The sequence below is a fragment of the Gossypium raimondii genome, chromosome 12 (genome assembly GCF_025698545.1).
Source record: "Gossypium raimondii isolate GPD5lz chromosome 12, ASM2569854v1, whole genome shotgun sequence".
Classification (NCBI taxonomy): Eukaryota; Viridiplantae; Streptophyta; class Magnoliopsida; order Malvales; family Malvaceae; genus Gossypium; species Gossypium raimondii.
In genome coordinates this window covers 55089319-55106242 of record NC_068576.1, presented here as the reverse complement: position 1 = coordinate 55106242, position 16924 = coordinate 55089319, and the positions used below count along the sequence as shown (strand labels likewise).

The window sequence follows — 16924 nt, the reverse complement described above, 5'->3', positions numbered from 1 at the left end:
TTTTAACTATTTTCACCATTTGATACTAACATTAATATTTAACAAAATCATTTTATAATATCACCATACAACAAAATTAAAGCTCTAAACTCACTTGATATTAATAATTTCTTTCAAAATATTAATTCAAACAATAAAACAAATCATTTCATGCAATTGCGTCATTTTTACTTTTTACAAAATTTCCCTAAAATTTTACTTTTATTCAATTTAGTCCTAGAGCCAAAAACATGCAAATTAGTCATTTTAATGTAAACCCATGCTAGCTGAATATTCATATATATTTTCCTCCTCCTCCTCTCCATTCCACATCCTTAATGTATATATAATTCCACTATTTACTTATATGTTCATATCAAAGTTCTCCACTTGAGTCATAGTCACTAAATTATTTATATCTTGAGCTACAGAATTCTAAATTAAGATACTCTAGACTCAAATATCTTTCCACCATAAAATTTCAGAATTTATAATTTAACCAATAAGTACAATAAAACAAACTTCAACCTTTCTTTACTAAAATTAATTATCTCTTAGTACGGGTTTGAATGATATTTTCGTTTGTTTCTCTTGAAAAGAGACTCATTAAGAATTTAAACATATAAATTTAAACCCCTAATTATTTTTTTACAATTTTGATGATTTTCCTAAGTCAGAACAGGGGAATCCGAAATCAATCTGAACTTATCTCACAAAAATTCATATATCTCACAATATGAAATTCTTTTGCTTACAACGTTTCTTCTATGTAAAACTAGAATCAATAGGATTAAATTTAATACTTTAATTAACCTTTAATTCAATTTCTACAATTTGTGGTGAATTTTCAAAGTCAGACTACTGTTGCTGTCCAAAATTGTTTTAGTGCAAAATATTGATAACTAAGTTTATAACACACTCCTTTCCTTTCTGAACAATACTTCCCATCACTTCCTCTTATTTCCCTTCACTAACATGTAAAAAACATAGAACCTTATATAAGAAAACTCTACTTTAACATCATTTTCATGCTTTTTCAATAATATCAAACTTAAAAATATATTGAAATCTTGATGTTCTTACCTTGTCCTATTGATTTCAATCTTTAAACTTGATTTTCTCTCTCCTTCAGCTTCTATTTCTTGAATCTAACTTGATTTTCTAGCTCCCCTTAGTATGCTTATCATTTTTCTCTCTTGGTAGCTATGGAAATTCTTTTGATTTCAAAGTGAAAATGGTGAATTTTTGGTAAAAGGACCAAATTGTAAAGAAAAAAAATTCTTTATTTCTTTTCTCTTCTCACATTGGTTGTATGGAAAGATGAAGAGAATTCTTCATCTTTCTTCCCTTATATACTAAATAAATAATTAAAAATAATAAAAAATATAATTAAAAATCAAATCAAAATATTAATAAACTAATATTTATTTATTTATTTTAAAATATCACCAACATAAACACTACTCTTCAAAATTATCTTCGTTGCTAAATGATCATTTTGCCCCTTATGATTATTCAAAATTCCTCCATTAACTCGTCACTTATTTTGGTAAAATTATGATTTAACCCCTCATACTTTTTCCACTTTCATTAGCTTCTAGATAATTCCACCCTTAAAACATTTACACTATTGGTCCTTCCACTTTTTTATATTTATACTTTAACCCCTCAAATTTTGAGTATTTACTCTTAGGCCACAAAAATTTTCTCACCTTTGCGATTTAGTCCTTTCTTGAATTAACATATCATAATATACTTCCCAAACAGATTTTGTTGACATAATTCAAAATTTCCCTTTTTGTCACTTTATCTTCTTATTTTATTATATCAATGACAATATTTTACTTTCTTACTGTTGTAACTTTTAGGGTATTACATATATATTTATTACGCTTGTTAAATCTTAAACCTAATTATGAAGTCTAAAAACTTTACAAGCGGTGAGTGAAATAATTTTTATGTTTAAAACATGTTAATCAAATTGTAAATATCGATATACATGTTATATTGTGCACTTAGATATAATGTATTAAAAATAGAAAATGAAAAATAAAATTTTGAAATATATTTTTAAAACACTTAGATTGATCGATGTATAACATAGATGTTACATTTTGACAATTAGACCATCTATGTTATATATCAAAATTTTGATGGAGTTGATATCACCTATTGAATGGGTTCTAACTTAACGTGAAATTACCAAAAGATTATTCTTTTATAATAATAAATATTATTTCGAGAGTATTTATATCTTTTATGTATTAAAATGGTAAGATTTTAACCCAAAATATTTTGTTGTTAATAATTGTACCACTTCAACTAAAATAACATTTAAATTTCATTAATTTTCCTTTATATATAAAATTATTACATAAAATGTTTTTACCTACATTATGACGTGCCATAATTTAGTTTGTTTTAATTACACACTACATTACATTTCAGTACTTAATTAGAATATTTTAAATATTTATGATTAATTTGAAATTTAAATCCTAATTTAAAATGTCTTATTCAACTAACCCTTTACACAAATGATTTAATTTGACATCTCAAGATGCTAGCAAGGTATTAAGATTTTGAAATAATATAAGATAATAATGGAGGTTTTTTACTAAAATAATATTTTAAAAAAAAAACTCAAAATGACATCTTTCAAAATTTATATACCAAAATGGTACATTCAGGGTGGTGGAGGGTGATTCATAGGCGGCACCACTCTAGTTCTGACAAAAAAAATAAAACTGTTAAAAAAATAAACTCACAACAAAAAACAAAACTGTTAAAATAATCTAATGTGACATCACAGATTGGTCACGCCTAGGGAAGAGGCGACACCGGTCACGCCTTCCCCATAGGCGGCACCGGTCACGCCATCCCGATAGTCGGCACCCACTTCCCCCCACCCCATTCGGCTCTATTTTAAGGCATTAATAAAAAAAAATAGCAGAAGAATAGAGGGAGAAGAGAAGAAAGAAAATGTATTATTTTTATTGTTATTTTCAAATAGAATAGATTATGATAAGAAAAAAATAGTTTGTTAGTATTATATAATTTGTTTAGTGTTATTTTTATGTTTTGTTTTAAAGTTATTTTGTTTATTATGATTTGCTAGTAAGTTTTGTGTTTAGATTAATTATGTGTTTATTGTGAATGTTATGTTTTATTTTTTTAATATATTTGAAATTTTTATGTTAGTAACTATTAAAATTAATTGTTAGTATTATATAATTTGTTTAGTGTTATTTTTATGTTTTGTTTTAAAGTTATTTTGTTTATTACGATTTGCTAGTAAGTTTTGTGTTTAGATTAATTATGTGTTTATTGTGAATGTTATGTTTTATTTTTTTAAGATATTTGAAATTTTTATGTTAGTAACTATTAAAAATTAATTGTTAGTTAGTGATAACAATGAAAAAAAAAAATTGTTTTGAAAATTTTTGTTTATTTTTTAACAGATTGAGTATTGAAGATGGATAATCAGTTTTTCGTATGCGTTTATTTCGATGGAATCATTTTGACAACAACCATTGGATGTATATTTGAATGTCGGCAACAAATAGTAATGAGATTTAATAGAAATATCTTGTTCAATGCTATGAAGGAAAGGATTAGCGCAAAATTTGTTAGACGTTGTGGGACAAGGATCTCGAAACTTTTCTACAAGTTTTCAATTTTGACAAATCTCATCAAATTCACCGAAACGAAACTTGTAAACGATGAAGATGTGAAGACAATGATCGCTATTTATTGTGGGAATCGGAATGACCAAAATGCATCGATTCAGTTATTTGCTCAGTTAGCTGGTGTGGAGCCAACTTAAGATCTCACTGCATCTGGTGAAGAACATGGAGCTGAAGAAATGTGTATGGTGGTTCCAATATCATACGTTGATAGTGAATCGACTATACGCGGGATCGATATCAATCTTAATGTTGCACCCGATATTGATGTGGTTGGTGATGATGGATACGATAGTAGTAATCCTTGTGATCAAGAGGTTGATAGTGATAGTGATTCCGATGTGGACGAGGTCCCCGATGATATTGATGACGAAGACGTGAATGACGGTAGAAACATTAACGCGTTTTCAACGGGGAACCAAATTCGACGTATTGTGATACACAATAATCCTGGGCCACACATGTCACTCATAGACCCCGACGCGGTGCACGTAGCCGAGTTTCAAAAGTACCCTGAAATACTACCTACTCACTGATTGGCCGTAGATTTTAATCACGAGGAGTTGTTAATAGAACAAATATTCGAAAGTAAGGAAGAGTGCGTATTTGCTATTAAGCGGTATAACATGAATATATCAGTGAACTACAAAGTCGAAGTGTCTAAATCGACATTATATATTGAGGAGTGTTAGAAGTCGACGGAAGGCTGCAATTGGCGTGTACGAGTTGCATTTATTCAAAATTCGCATATGTGGGAGATACGAAAAAATTTTGGCCCTCAAATATGCATATCAACACGTATGACAGAAGATCATCGAAAACTTAATTTCTAAACTATCTGTACCTGTATCATGCCAATGGTGAAGGACATGCCAACCATTAAAGTTTTGGTACTGATTGCCAAAATACAGGCACGATTCCAGTATCGCGTATCATACCAAAAGGCGTGGATAGTTAAACAGATGGCAATAAAGTAATTGTATGGGGATTATCATTGAGTTAAGGACACGACCTTATTACGGCCCGGATGACCAACTACAATTGGGAAAAAGAATTTTCCATCGAATGTTCTGGATATCTAATTCATGTATGCGTGCATTTTTCCACAGCAAGCCATTTGTGCAAGTAGATAAGACCTGACTATACGAAAAATATACTCAGATCCTACTTCTTGCGGTTGCTCAAGACGGCAACAAGAACGTGCTCCCGATAGTATTTTCTATCGTAGATAATGAGAACATAGAATCGTGTAAATTATTCCTTACCAACCTACAGAGGTATGTTATTAGCAACAGTAATATCTGCATCATCTTCGATATAGGGAAATGATTAATTGCCGCCATTAGGCGTTCCGTTGTGCCATAGAGATCCGTTTACTGCATCCGGCACATCGCTGCTAATTTCCATCGAGATTATAAGAATACAGACTTACGGAGACAAGTTGTGAGAATGGGTAAAAGATAACCTTATATTTTCAATATAAGTTTTAATATTTTAGTGCAATACTGTAACTTATCTTTTCTTAATACATATATAGCACAGGAGCTAGAGCTACACATTTTTCGCCAAAGAATGACTTGACTTGAGAGTGACATGGAGGGTCAAACGAACACATATTTTGGACAGTGGTTGGGTACCATGAAGCCGTGGCAATGGGCTCAAAGTTTTGACGAGGACTTTCGTTATGGTCAAATGACCACAAACTAGGTGGAGGGGATTAACGCTGTGTTGTTGAAAACACGACATTTTTCGATTTCATCTGTCTTATCGGTTACATTCTATAGGTTGGCTACCTTGATGCCAATAATGAGCCAGCAAAAAGTCAACCAAATGGAGACGACAAGGATGCAATGGTTGCAAACCGTCAGATGGCGATGTTGATGAATGCAAAAGTATATTCACAACGTCTTGAAAAGTTTTGAGTTACGGAGACCATCGGTTGTCGACCCGGTATACCACATAGGTCCTATGGAGTTAATCTCCAAAGGCGGTGTGATTGTATGCGGTTCCCTCAAGCACACGTTGCGTGTCTGAGAGAATAAGTTTCCCATCCTGCCTAACCTGTCTACGTGGGAGATGCCTCCGATGACTTTCGAGGCTGTCCCAGGCAAAGGGTTGCGTAGAAATCCGAAAGGTCGTCCGCAATCATCCAGAATCCATAATGAAATGGACATTTGAGAGAAATCTGATGGTAATCACTGTGGATTATGTAGATTAGCTGGTCATAATCAGAGTAAATGCCCACATCGAAACTACCATATTGGACAGTTGTCATGATCGGGTAGGAATTGAACTTATGTAATCCAATGTACCTAATTTATATTACAAAGTTTGTTCCAATTTTTAATATTGTAATGTATTTAATTTATATTGCAAAATTTATATTACAATGTTTGTTCCAAGTTTTATTGTTGCAATGTTGTAATGTTGCAATTAATCTAATTTATATTACAAAGTTTGTTCCAAGTTTTAATGTTGCAATTATTCTAATTAAATAAATACAAATATTGTCTTTTTCTTGATTTATATATTTTTTAGAATAAAAAAAATACAAACTTTGTAATATTTAAATTGCAAGAAACCTCTAAAATTGATAGTTTGATGGTGTGGTCCTAAGGGTATATTTCTGCGGGGGCCGACGTTCACGTTATGACTGATCATGACGATCAACATCCTATTCAGTCGTAGGTGGGGGTGTGCAAAACATGGAAAAAATATCATATACCCTAAACGCCATCAATGAACCTAACCCGGGAGGTGCTGTACTGCGGTGGTACTGGACTAAATATATCAAACCCGAAATGATATTCGTGTCCTGAAGACCTCGGGAAATAGTCATTGACCCGCAACTTCGGATGATAATAACTATTAGCGGAATGTATATGCGACCACTTGAGCTTGGGCTCTGATTGATATTCTTACTCTGTATCGGCCTCTATATTAGGCACTATCTCGTATGCCCCAAGTCGATGCATGTGGGGGGGGACTACAGTCGACTGTCCACCAAGTAAATATGGTTTTCTATTACTAGAGTACCATTGTATGTACTCTAACGATGGTTGCAAATCGAAAGAAATATCCATCTGAGGTCTTCGCGCCATCCGATTATCCCACATTGCAATATATTTCTGGTGCACAACCCCCCAATTATTTATTTTTTCTTTCTTTCTTTTTAATTCCGTGAAGCTTCCTTAACTACATTGGTAGAGCCAAGATATACTGGATGCAACCAAATTGCCGGAGCACTTGATTCTCGTGGTACCACTCGACTATCTGGAAATTGATAATTGGTGCGTTAATGCACCACAGGTGATAATGAATGTAGGCAGACGAGGGTATAACAACCACAATTTCTAATCTCTGATACGACATCCAAATAAACTGCACGATTAATAAAATGGTTAAAATTTAACATGGTTCGAGTAAGATATACAAAGTAAATACATGTCATGAATATTGGAATAGCTTACCCCTTCCTCGACATGTTGTTCAATCATCAGACGATATATCGGGACAGTGTATGACCTCTCGATACCCGGATAAAAACTTCATATACGAAAACAAATTACATGTTAGAATAGTATCGTTATAATAGTATCATTAGAAAAAAAAATGTCAATTAATTGTTATAACAAGTTAAATTTTATCACATGTTCACTAGTGGAGATACGTATGCTTGATGCCTAATCGATGCCAAGAATGGCATCCGATAAAGAGCCCATGACTGCAGCAATATAAGGCATCCGCCTATGTCTATGGCATCAGGCTTTGTCGTTTGACGAAGCTCACGATACAACATAGCCAAAACCGCGGAACCCCAACTATACGAGCGAACATTCTGTAAATCAGCTAATAGGGGTAAATACATCAAATGAACCCTGTTGTTGCTTCCATCCGACATTAGTACACCCATTATAATATGCATAATGTACGCTTGAGCTGCGAGCATCACCTCATACTAAGTGGCATTAATTAATAAATGTTCAAAATTGGCTTTCAGCCATGAAACTTTCAAAATCGTACAATTGGACTCAGCATCGTTGGGCGACACTCCTAGTAGGCTATAACAAAGGGCAGCCGACTCAGCTATCGTACTTACGTCCATTACGGCACTCTTGTCGATTGGGAGCCCAAGTTGCAATGCAACATCCTCCAGAGTGACAGTGCACTCCCCACACGGCAAAAGAAAAGTGTGGGTCTTCGGGCGCCAACGTTCGACCAATGCGGATATTAAATCGTACCGTAAATCAAACGTCCGGATCAATGCTGCTGACTCGAATCCAGCTAACTGCTAGTACGGTATCAGTCGTTCATCCGTAGAATATCCTATACCATTCACCTAACCCCCTTAATGCGCAAGACAAGACCTGACCTCATTAAATTACAGAAAATAGTTATAATAACATAATTTATTTCTGTAAATGACGTAGAACTTTTTTTAAGGGAATCCGTGATTAAAAAATAACAATATATTACCATATTATTAATTGTGTTTGATATGTGCCCATTGTTCTTAATCAATGGACCCATTGTGATACCTGCAATTCCAATATAAATTTCAGTTATTAATTTCAAAGTTTGATGTATTTTAAATATTTATCAAAAACCTAAATTTTTGTATTGCTTTTAATTACAAAAAATACCAAACAGCTTTTGTCCACATCATATTTTTTGCTATACTACATTAACAAAATAAACATATATTATAATTTCGAACTCAAACTCCAACTCAATGGTCCCATTCACAAATTCCATCTCAATGGTTTAATCTTTTACCTACATAAAAACAAAAACAAAAAAATAACATGCCAATTAAAAATATAACAAAAACATAACATAAACTATCTCAACATAAGAAATACGAATATTGTTATTATTATTTTAAAATGATAATAAGTAAAATGTATTGGTTTAAAATATAATATATATAATAACATACCAACTTAATTATTGTCATTTTTTTTGCATAGAAGGATTCAAAAGAAATTTCATTTATAATATTTTATAAAAAACATAAAATAAAATTTAAATACATAAACTCTTATTATCAATTATAAAATCTTAAAAAATTAGAACATATAAATTAATTCCTAATTTATCTCACTAATTCCAACTCAATGATCTCATTCACAAATTCCATATCAATGGTCTCATCTTTTACCTACATAAAAATAAAAAAATAAAATTAAAATAATCAAAATAACATGCCAAATAAATTACATAAAAAATATATCTAATCAACCTAAAACACACATAACAAGTAAATTACATAAAATAATAAATAAAATATTTTCCAACTTTAGTTTAATCTATTTAAAATTTTAAAAAAATCTTAATTTAATAAAGAATGGTTTCGAAATATTGTTTCCCAACTTTTCTTTTCAAAGCTTGTCAAGGAATCTAATGAATGATATTTAGGAATTACTAACAACTAAAAAGATGAAAAAATCTTTTAATTTTGAGAAGTAAAAATAATTAACAGAATAATAACAAATTTATTTATAACAAGATTTAAACCAATAATATTACCTTCAAAATCAAATTTGATATTTATATATAAATTTTAAAAATATTATTACCTTATATTTTATTTATATCATGAGTGTAATCATAATATATAATATATAATATGCTTGACATGCCAACCTTAAGGTAAGTGGATCACATTATTGATTATGATATTATCATGGGTTTTGTCAAGGAGTGATTTTAGGCCATTTTAAAAAAATTTCTATCATCAATTAATGTATTAAAAAGATTGTTCTCTGTTTATATTTGGGAAGCAAGTTATTTGATATAATACATTTTGTAACAAAATCTGCTTTTGAATCTATAGAATTTGGTAAATTGAATTATTTATTATCTTTATCTGTTTTGAATCTATAGGATTTGGTAACATAAATAGGCTTTTTACTTTAATAAATATTAAAAATAAATTATGAATGAATGAAAATATAAAATAAATACAAACATACTTTAATAGCTCTTTTAACCAAATAATACCTTACAAAAATAAAATTAAAAATTAAATATGAATTAAATCAACAATAATAACAATAAAAATAAATTAAATTAGCATTAATTTATAACCAAAAAAAATTACATTTTCTTAAACACCTAATCTTTCCTATACAACAAACTCTCGTTTCATTTTCTATTTATTTTTTCCCCTTCTCATTCTCTTTCCCTCTCTCTATTCTGCTTCTCTTTTTTTCTCTCTTTCTTTTTCCCTTTCCCTTCCCACCCTCTCCTTCTCCTTCTTCTCTTCTTCTCTTATTTTCTTCTTCTTTCTCTCTTTCGGCTGACCAAAAATGACCATTGGGGGACCTTATAATGGTCCCCAAGTAAATCACGGGCCTTCAAAGTGACATGTCCCATCGTGCAGCAACCGGTGCCGCCTCTGGGGAAGGCGTGACCGGTGTCGCCTCTTCCCCAAGTGTGACTGGTGCTGTCTCATCCCATCACCTTTTTTTTGTCAGTTTATTTTTTTAACAGTTTTTTTTCAAAACTAGAATAGTGCCGCCGATGCACCACCCTAAATATACCATTTTGGTACATAATTTTTGAAAGATGCCATTTTAGTATTTTTTAAAATATTATTTTAGTAAAAAACCCTAATAACGGTTAAATTTCTTTTTCGACCCTTTATATTTTATAAGGGTTAAATGAAACTATAAAATTATTACCAAAAAGAAAATGAAACTTTATAAAATCAGTGAATTGGTTTGACACGATGATTGTTCTTGGTGTTTTATCCTTTTGTTCCACCAAGTCAGTGTATACCGTTAATTCCATCTTTTGGATGGTACATGACACAAATTAGAGTGAGACCAACTGCATTCGATTGGACAACGTTGCCCTTCCGGAGGAAACATTTTAAATTATTATTTGGAGATCAATTAAAAGTTATAAAATTTTATACTGCAAAAATTAAATAACGAAATATAATTGTATTATTTTATAATTAAAATGTGGAATTTAAAAACTTACTTATTTCGTAAATTTTAAATTTATTTATATTAGTTTGAATAAATTCGAATATTTCATCTATTTAAAATATATTTTCTAAAATTAAAATTAATTTAATATTTTAAATATTAAGTGATAAGTAATCATTTATTCTATTAACACTTCTTTTTGAAAATTTTAAAATATTAAATGTTAAAATTTCTTTTCCATTGAAATCAAAATTTTCAATAGTTTATCAAATGCAGTTTTAGTCTCTAAATTCGATGCTTTTTTCATATTAGTCCATAAATTATTTTTATTCACATTAATTTTTGAATTTGATAAAATTTCTCAAATTGGTAATTAAAGTTAGATTTCATTAAATTATGATAATGTGGTACTACAATATTTACCATATCTTAACCAAAATTTTTAAAGTATTTATAACTTTATTCTTTGATATTTTTAGATCTTAATTAAATTTTAAAAAATCAAAATTAAATGAATAAAATTGACAAAATTAAAACTAAATGTTAATGGTATTAGGCTGTCGAGTGTGGACTATGTGTACTCTTTTATCACTTTCAATACGACTTTTCATTGTCTTCACTTTGATAGGTTCGATAACCAGTTGTTAATACTTTTGTCCTACCAAACAGCTTTTGGCTTAGTCAGGTCCTAAGCAATCAAATTCAAAATTTGTCCTTTTTTCTTTTTTCCCCCTTACTTGCATACGAGCTTGCAACTTGCTAAATGTTTTTCCTTTTTAATTAAAATGTTTGACATAAAACTGCTAGTCTCTTTTACTTAAATAATACAAAAAAATAAAATTAATAACTGAAATCCATTAGATTATTTACCAAAATAGAGTAGTTTTACTGGTGCCGCCGCTGAATTAAAATGTAATGATCTAAAGTATTTAGGGACTTGATATGCAAATGGATGCCGCCTGACAATGTGCGACAACTTTAAATGTGGCTAATTGCCTTGTATGCCCTCCTTATTTATTATTTTATTTTTATTCCCCTTCAACTCACTATATTGTGTTTAAACAAGCCTTTAATCTATTTTTGTAGTTAAATAAGTCCTTAACTTATATTTTTATTCATAAAATCCCTTTATTTTAATATTAAAGTAAATATATTTTGAATTTCAAGCTCTTATCTTAATTTTTGTTGATGCAATAAAATTATATACACTTTAACATCAACATAAAATCTAAAAAGTAATTAAAAATTTTAAAAGTGTAGTTAAGAATATCATGTATATAAGCACTCGAGAAATTTTAAATTTTAAATTTTATTTAATAAATTATTCTCATCAAATTCACATCAACATAAAATGTGAATTAGTTTATATTTTTTTAAATAGCTTTACTTTGGGTGAAATATATTTACTTTAATATTAAAATAAAGGAATTTTATGAGCAAAAATCATAAATTAATGGCTTATTTAACTACAAAAATAGGTTAAGGGCTTGTTTAAACATAATTTAGTGAGTTGAATGGTAATAAAAAGAAAATAATAAATAAGGAGGGCCTACAAGGTAATTAGCCACATTTAAGGTTTGGTGCCACCACACTATCAGGCGGCGTCCTTTCACATTTTCTTCTAGCAGCCAGTCAAAATGAAAAATTTGCATATCAGGTCCCTAAATACTTCAAATCAGTACATTTCAGTCCGGTGCCACCAATTTGAAAGGCGACACCAATAAAACCATATTATTTTGGTAAATAATCTTATGGGCATACCATTTCAGTTATTTATTTTATTTTTTGTATTATTTAGTTGAAAAAGCCACTATTAGGTTAATTTCCCCGTACCCATTTAAATTATTATTCAAATTTTAAGTGTAAATTATATTTTTAACGTATTAGTATTGTACCACTTAAAATTTTCTATCAATTTAGTCATTTTTTAATCGGGTGTTAAATGACGGTTTAGATTTAAAACACGAGATAAAATTGTAAAAACTTGTGTATCTATTGCAATTACGATTTAGATCAGACGTGTTAAAAACATACGGTGTTAATAAAATTTATAAGACAGTGGACTTTTTTACCAGTATAATACAAATTAAAAAATTAAATACTAAAATGGCATGCCAATATCATTATTTACCAAAATAGGGTGTTTGAAACAGTTTCAGGGATGGAGGGAGAGAGACGAACGACATCAATGTTTTTTTCTAACACAATAATTGAAACATCATTACAAAATAATGTGTGTTTTTTTAATAATTTTTTAAGATTGGAGAGGGAGAGAGATGCATGGCACCAGTATAAAAAAATTATTTTTCGGGGTGGAGGGAGAGATATTTTTTTGGGTGGAGGGAGAGAGATGGGCATCATTAGTAGTTTCTGGTGTAAAAATACGGTCTAAATGGTGGAGGGTGAATTTTGTACCATTTTGTTATTCTTTTTGGAAGAATTATTGATATTTTTACACATATAAACAAATCAATAACAACATAATTTGAAGAATTACTAATATTTTACACATATTTTCAAAGCAATCTCATTTTTTCATTTTGATCCCAATAATAATTTTTATTACATAACATATCTTCAACATTTGTAAAATGTAGTTCTTTTACCACAATAATCCAAAAAATAAAATAAATACCAAAATTGATCACCGTAAAATTTCAAGCAAATAACCCATTTTGGTATTTATTTTGTGTTTTTAAAATATTTTTACGGTGATCACCGTAAATTTTTTAAATTAAATACCAAAATTGATCACGTTTAGATTTAAAACACGTGATAAAATTATAAAACTTGTGTATCTATTACAATTACGATTTAGATCGACGTGTTAAAAATAATAAAATTTATAAGATAGTGGTTGGAAGTTATGATTTTAAAATTTGGATTTTAAAAGTGTATAAGTTGAGTACTCAACTATTTAGAAATGTGATATTTATGATAATTTTCCAAATCCATTGCTCTCTCATATACTTATTTACGAATGAATTTGAAAATCTTAAAACATGTTTTATATTTTTTAATATATATTTTATTGAATATTAATAAATTTATTCATAATATATACATTTTATTTTTATCATTTACATAATAATTAAAATTAAAATATAAAATTTTAAATCCATATTCTCAAATAGAGCATAAGGGAAGAAGGTAAAATATTAAGATTTTGGCGGAGTTAATGTCATTTAGGTTTCAACTTAATTGTTAAATTATTGTATGTTTTTTAAACAAAATCAATAAATATTATCAAACCAAAAGTTAGTAAACTTAAAGCGATAATTTAATGATCAGTATAATAGATCAGTACTTAATAACAAATAAAAATACTTTAAATCTAGATCGATCGATAATTAATATTGAAAATAAAAAAATATTTAAATTATAATTTATGAAATAAAAAGTTGAATTATAAAAATAATTGTTTTAAATAATTTAATAATTATTGTAAAGTTGAAAGATGTAAAATTAAACTTAATAATAATTTAATTATTTTGGATGGAATTTACCCTAAAAAAGGACTTCATTAATTAAATTGAAACAAGTGTTTGACTTTAACCTTTAACAAATCAAAGGAATGCATTGGGGTGGGTGTTAGAGAAACTTGGGTGCCCAAATCCTGTCCTCCCTGGTTCGTATTTGACAGCATGAGAGAGAAAACCACTCCCAAAAAAAAAAGTTGGCAAGTACGGTGTTTTCTAGCTTTGCATGCAGAAAACGATAGATGGGGCAGGGCACAATAATGAGATGCGGTTGAATAAGAGAGAGAGAGAAAATTGCTTTTTACTATTTTGTCTACTACTGTGATGCGAATGTTGGAAGCATGGAAGCAAAAGCAAAGGCCGAGAATGGCGGCAACCCATCCCCTTATAATCTCAAATATCTATAAAACCCCATATCCATCACGCGCACTACACTCCACCACACTCAACTATACATATCGCCTAGTCATTTAAAGAGAAGAGATTTGCTTGGTGGTCTCCTTTAAAGAGAGAAAAAAAAAGATATAGTATTTGGCTGTAAGTTTTTTTCTTTTTCTGTTTTGGGTTCCACTCACTGTCTGCATATTCAAAAGGGATGGAAAAAGGGGTTTTCCTAAATGGGGAAAGTGGTTTCAATATGGGTGTTGGCTGTAGTTTAGCGTTTCAGACAAGGTAGCTAAAGAAAGTAGTAGCATTGAAGCTTTTGATTTTGGGTTTGTGAAGCTTTTCAAAGTAGTGGTGTTATTGTTATTTAGTACCTAAGAAGATGATGATGGCCAACTGTGATAATCATCATCACCGTTCATTTCCATCATATGTAGTTGGTTATGGTGATGTTGATGCTGATGATGGTCCCACGGGTAATAACAACAACAGGCCTAAGACCAGTAATATATACGATGTTTTGGCTAGCAGTGATTCTAGTTCTGGTTTTGCTGCTACTGTTGCTAGTGGCGGTGCAGTTGGTGTAAGGATATTACAGCAGCCTTTTGACATTTCCCCCACTTCAACCACCACTGCGCACACCGCCTTCAAATCCCCAGGTAGAAAATTTTCCTTTGCTTTTTATTTTTATTTTTATCTCCTTGGTTCCCTAGAGGAAATGGAAAGGAAAAATTTCACATCTTTATTCAATTAGTTATGGCAGAGAGTAAAGTTTTTTTTGTCTGTTTGACCGACAGTGGAGATGTTTTGATTTTGTGTAACAACAGGAGGGATGGCGGCTTCTTTGGAGTTTCCTTTCACGTTTTCACAGTATAAGGAGCTTCAGAGACAAGTTATGATATTCAAGTACATGAAAGCTTCCATTGCTGTGCCTCTTGATCTTCTCATACCTACTATCGGGAGCCCCTCTGTTTCAGTTGCTTCCTATTCTGCCAGTAACCTCTTCATAACTTGTGTTTTTTATTACATCAATTACGGGATGGGATGTCTGGTTTTTTTGTTCATGTGGCAGTAGATGTGAAATTTATGGTTTTTTGGGTTGTGTGGACAGTGGCAAGGTTTTCTGGTAGAGCGGATGTTGAGCCTGGGAGGTGTAGGAGAACAGATGGGAAAAAATGGAGGTGCTCTAGAGATGCGGCGCCTGACCAAAAGTATTGTGAGCGGCACTTGCATAGAGGTCGTCCCCGTTCAAGAAAGCCTGTGGAACTTCCTAATAAGAAGACCCGCCATACCCTTAGTCAAGCACATCCTTCATCTTCCTCCACCACTCGCCCACAGTTTGTTGCTCAGCCCTTAAACCAGAACCAGACCACCTGTTTTCTTGGTCAGCCAAGTGACAAAGCTGCACCATTTTGGCCTTTCACCTCTGTTTCTTTCTACAAGGAAACCAGGTGAGTAAAACATGTTCTACTTTTGTGTGTTTTTAGCCTTTAGTTCTTATTATTATTAATTTCGGGTATCTTCCATTGTAGGACTTCGGACTGGGATATGAACGAACTTATTCCACTAGCTGATCAGCAGTGGCATCATCTCATGCAAATAGGGACTGCTACTGAAGGTTCTTTGTTCAATGCTGTCAACCAAAGTTATGGGAAGGAGCCTCTGAACTTGATTTCATGTCCAAATTTCGGTCCTGCAGAAGACCAACAACGCAATACTAGCCCTTGGCTTCTTAACCCTGAGATAGTTCCGGTAGAAAAGTCGCCACCTAGAGGTTTCATTGATGCGTGGTCTACTGCTGTATCAGATGACCACCTTGCCAACACAGGAACTGAAACCTCTGTTAATGGGAAGCTCACTCTTTCATCCCTTTCTTTATCAATGGGAATCAATAGCTTCAGGGATAATGAGACAGGACCTATCCGTATGGGGTTGGGGGTGTGCGAGTATGATCAGGAGAACCATGAATACGCTTCCAAATGCCACCTTTCTAGCTGGTTAGCCCCTGGCTCTACACCAGGAGGCCCATTGGCCGAGGTTCTAAGGCCGAGTGCCACTGCCTCGTCTCCCGTCGCGGGAAATGGAAATTCTTGTAGTCCAGCGATGACCGCAGTGTCTTCACCGTCTGGTGTTTTGCAAAAAGCTCTTGCTTCATGGTCTGATAGCAGCGGTAGTAGCAGCCCGACGATTGTTTGTTCCCGAGCCAAACCTGAGATAGGTTTGATGTTGGCTTAAACGAAATTACAATTCCCTCTTTTGTTGGAAGTTAACTCAAGATTTTACTACAGACGGATATAATATGTTCTTTTTTGTTTCTGTATGGTTTTAAGCACTTAGTTGCAGGTTATTATATACATATGTATCCTGCCTTATTATTACAAACTTGTTGATTTTGTTGACTAAAAGAAGAGAATTTGTCTGAACATCATTGCAGAGAAGGCAATGGAATGGCTCTAGT

The 16924-nt window shown here is 31.4% G+C and overlaps 1 pseudogene; it reads left to right on the top strand.

Moving 5' to 3' along the window:
* The first annotated feature begins 3844 nt into the window (after nt 1-3844).
* Nucleotides 3845-16889, top strand: LOC105762281 (growth-regulating factor 6-like; annotated as a pseudogene).
* The last annotated feature ends 35 nt before the right edge of the window (nt 16890-16924 follow it).